Source organism: Frankliniella occidentalis, unplaced genomic scaffold, assembly GCF_000697945.3.
Source record: "Frankliniella occidentalis isolate FOCC.00 unplaced genomic scaffold, Focc_3.1 Scaffold370, whole genome shotgun sequence".
NCBI classification, from domain to species: Eukaryota; Metazoa; Arthropoda; class Insecta; order Thysanoptera; family Thripidae; genus Frankliniella; species Frankliniella occidentalis.
The window spans coordinates 68,264-72,835 of NW_026267493.1; positions in this window are offsets into that span (position 1 = coordinate 68,264).

The window sequence follows — 4,572 nt, forward strand, 5'->3', positions numbered from 1 at the left end:
CCTCCGCCCGCCGCCCGCCTCGGTTTTGGGCGTTGGTCTCCGCGGTCTCCGAGATGGGCATGGGCGATAGCATTCATCTCCCGCTTTGATTATTACCCTCTGATTACTCTGCCCATAATGCATGGACTGGTATGCCGACGGCGTGCCGAGCACTCGGTATTCTTTCTCATGGCGTTTATTTTACTTTCGCTTTGGATGAAATTTGGTGTCGTTGATGGCCGAAAGAAAGTGACGCGTAGGCGATACAACAAAACGAGAAGTAGAAACCAAAACGACTTGGTAAACGTTGTCAATAACAAACAAAAAGAAAAAAAAATAACATTAAAAGAAGAAGAAATAACCACGGGGATTTTCGGAGCAGCGCGCTCTATTTGATTGCGCTTCTTTTACATTCGGTGCGAGCGCCGCTCGCTGGGCTCCTCGCGGCCCGTAAACCGCACGCCATAATTCTATTAATTATCATACCGTAGTGCGTCGCCCCCGCCGCCGCGGCGCCCCGCCCGTTGCCCACACGATCCTCCTCGGTTTGTTTACCCAAAGAGGGCTCTCGAGGGGCGTGGCGAACGACTCTGCTAATGCCTGCCATCGAGCCGGTCCGGTTCGCGGTCCTCTGCCTGGCCGGCGAGCGCGCGAGCGTCCCCTCTCGTGCGTACTACTTGTCGAGCTGTATGGCGGTGTGGGGGGGGAGGGGGCGGCTCAAGTAGCCTCTTGATGTTTGCGATCTTGTTCCGCCGGTCGGACCCGCGAGCCCAAGTCGCGTCCAACCCGCGAGTGTCTTGCCACCTTAATTGCTGTAATTTGTCGGCAAGGACAAGTGTCGCCGGGGACCCGCACTGCTCTGCTCTGCTCAACTCGGCTGAATTACACTCTGGGATGGTGGATGGGTCCCTGTAATTTGGGCGTATAGTAATAGTGCGAACAAGTGGCGGTATGGGGAGGGCCGCCTGCCGCCGCTGTCACCGTGGCATACCGCGCCGATGGAACGAGGCGCGAAAAGAGGTGCGAATTATACGGCCGAATAGCGAGCAGCAGCGCCACGCCCCGCCACATCTGCGCAGGGGTCGTCAAGTTGGGCGCAATACGCGGGCTTTCTGAGGAGCAGCACAGACTCAGCTGCCTTGGGCGAAGTAATAAGGGTGCCGCCACTGAATTGAAATAATGTCTTCCCCTCCTCCTCCTGCTTTGCGTTCCTCGCCCTGCGACGGTGCTGCACCGGAGTGAGGTCGTCAGGTTATCGGCGGTTGCCTTCACACTTATTACTCATTTGTCGATACCTAAGTGGGTCATGGCGGGGCAATGCTGCTGATGCTAATGGGCTCGTGTCTGTGTGTGTGTGTGTATCCCTGTGTGTGTGAGATCCCCCCTGATGCGATTATAGTGCGCACCTGCCAGCAGCCATCACGGCCGTGTCAGCCGAGGGGGTTTGTCGTGCGGCGCGGGCGGGCGGGTGAACAGCCCGCGGGGTTAGACCACTCCTGCCCCACGTACCTGCACCACCTCGGGTATGACAGACGGGCCGCTGTCATGCTGTGCTGTGTCCTGGTTAAATCATATGACGTGCCCTCGTGATATTTGCGAGCCTCCGCGTATGACCTGGTGTCCGTTCAAATTAAAGATAGAGTGAAAACTAGAGAAAAGTGTCGCCACGCAGGGGCTGCGCGGTCGGTGTCTGGTGTTGATGGGCTGTTAATTTTCGAAAGCTTAAACGGTTGAACTAGAAAGCTACGTTATCCGTCCACGTGTTTTTGTGTTTGTATACGCACGCCAACTCGAAAGCAAATTGTGTTAGTGGTCTAAACATTTCAGAATCGATATGTGCGCAGTTTCTGGACCTGTAGGTCGTTTTTGAATGGTAGAGCCAAACATTGATGGATCTTCCGACCTAGAAAAATCCGTTGTTGTTTTAAATAAATCCTACTCACCCACCAAAAGGTCTTCCGTACGCACGAAAATTATTCTAATCTAAAAATAAAAACATTATAGCTTCGGACCAAGTATAAATTTGCTTTCACCAAGAAAATTTTTGTAAAGCGCAAGTAAATCACTAAAGTACCTCCTCCTACCCCTCTATCCCCTACCCCACCCCCCTGAAAAAACAACAATCAACAACTAAATTCAAAATAAAAATTCACATTCAGAGTCGGCACATTACCTTGTCGAGGTTCCCTAGCACTAGAACACTGGTAGTAACAGAACACTCGGTGGTAATTCTGGGTGAGAAACTGGTTTTTGATGAAGTACGAAGGTCAGGAACAGTCTATCAAGAACATTTCTGTTCCTGAATCAAAGAGCACGCTCTTGTGTGAGTGTGCCGCGGTCGTGCGATTGTCACACGATGCGGAATTAAAAGCGTCCCTCCCATCCGGCTTTTCTTATTTCGCTCTTTCCTTCTCCGGGCGTGAAGCAGCAGCAGCGGCGGCGGCGGCATTGGCGCCGACTCGCAGCAGTTTCTTATGATCCCGCCGGATATTAAACGCGAGTGCCTTTATGTCGCCGGCCGGCGCTGGGAAAAGGGACGCGGACAGACACTTTGAGGGCGCGGCTTGGGTGATCTGCGTGGCGGCCTGGCAGTGACACACGCGGTGCAGCCGGACTGATCTCCGTCTCCGTCCACGAATTGAATTAATTGAGATGCTTGCGTCGGCGGCCGGCTCTGGCGGCGGCTCTGGGCGGCGAAATGTCTGCCGCTTTTTCTTCGCCTCGTCGCTCGACTACGGGTCATTTATTTTGAGCTGCAAGTTGCTGCATGTGCGGCCCGGAGGAGGAGGAGGAGGAGGGGTGGGCGCGCCGGTGGTACTCGCTCCAGGCGGCCGGCGGCGGCGGGTGCCTTCTCACTAAAGGGCACCTTGGCTTGTCCCGACTTGTCTTGTCCAAGGGTCTACACTATACATCTCACGAAAAGAATCCGTGTTAGAAAATTACAAATACTCTTCATATTTCGGAGTGGGGGGGAGGGATGATTCAGGAATTTTTAAGATTTCCTGTGAAAATTAAATCGAATCGTGATAGTTTGCCAGTATAATCTCTACTGATACTGCTTATTATCACAAAATTTAACTTAGTATAGAGAGGTGGAAATTTATTGATGGTATATGATTGCCTAAGATTATCTTTATACCAATTTTTCATCAGGGTTTTATTTTTTAACGCTTTAAACGATTTGGATACTCTGCTAATCTTAGTGAGTAGTAATTTGCCAGTTTAAACAGTGGAACTAAAAGTTCGTCAGTTCTAACTGCAGAACTCTTTCTTTAGTTCGCCAGTTGCCAGTTGTAACTGTAGAGCTATAGTTCTGCACCAACAACTGGCAAACTACAGTTACAACTGACGAACTATACAGTTCTGCAGTTAGAACTGGCGAACTAAAGAGTTCTGCAGTTAGAACTAGCGAACTTTTGGTTCTGCAGTTTAAACTGGCCAAACCACTACACACTAAGATTTGCAGAGTATAGTTCAGGAATAAATTTAAGGGTTTCCAACCAATATTGAGTTTTTGTGGTTATTTTGGATTATTATCCAATTTGTCGGGCTGCAGCAGCGCTTGTCTCTGAGCCGCCACTACACCTGTCTCTGCTCCTCTCTGATGACGCCCAGCCCGGCGGAACTGAAAGCCGAGCCGCTCTGCCGCGCTTGGACCAGCAGCCGTAGCCCTAGCAGGCTCAGCCAGGCCCATCGCCTGTGCTGCCGCTGTCCACCGGGGCACGCTGTCCGGCGCGCTGTCCAGCAGCCCACGCGGCTCGTCAGGCGGCGCTGCCAACCGAGAAAGCAAAATGTCCACCGACCATTAATTAGACCGGCCCTTTTCCGGTCGGCGGCGGTGCCGAGCAGGCGGTGCCCTAACACGAGAGCGCGCGGACGTGTGCGGGTGTGCGAGTGAGAAAGTTGGAGAGAGAGGGAGGAGGGGGTGGGGACTAGAGGTGCTACCACTTGGCTTTTCGGGGCGTAGTAAGAAATTGTAGTGCATTGGCAAAAGCAAATTTATTTAAAAAGAGACTATTAGACCTATTCAACGATTGTGCGTTTTTTTTTGCCTTTGTTTATGTATTTGTATACATATTTGTTGCTCCGCCACAAGCATTCTTCGCTTCATTTTCGTTGTTTGATGAGAAACACAATGTAATGTTTCCTATTTGTACACTAAGCTCATTTCTGACGGCCCTCGCGCGCTGCGCGTCTTCAGCAAACAGGCGCGTAAACGGCGTCATGAGCGGCTATTGTCTCCTGAACGTCAAAAACACGCGCGCCGCTCATGGGGCTGGGCTCGGGCCGCCGGGCCAGCGCCATTGTACTGGTATGCTGATTTGGTCCTGTTCGTCTGTGTGCGGCCAGCGTGTGCCTGTGTGTGGGAGGATGGGTGTGTTCTGGGAGGATCCTCGTCTCGGATTTTAGTTCGAAGGCGATTAGCCTCGCGTACCTGCTGCTAGTTATCCCCGCCCCGCCCCACTTCTCCTCTTTATCTTTCGCGTAATTTGGAGCGAGCAGGTGGTTTCAATCTACCAAGCAATCTCGCTCGCGGTCTATCTCTCTCTTGCTCGCTCGCGCTTTCGCGCGCTATATCACCTGTCTCCCTCC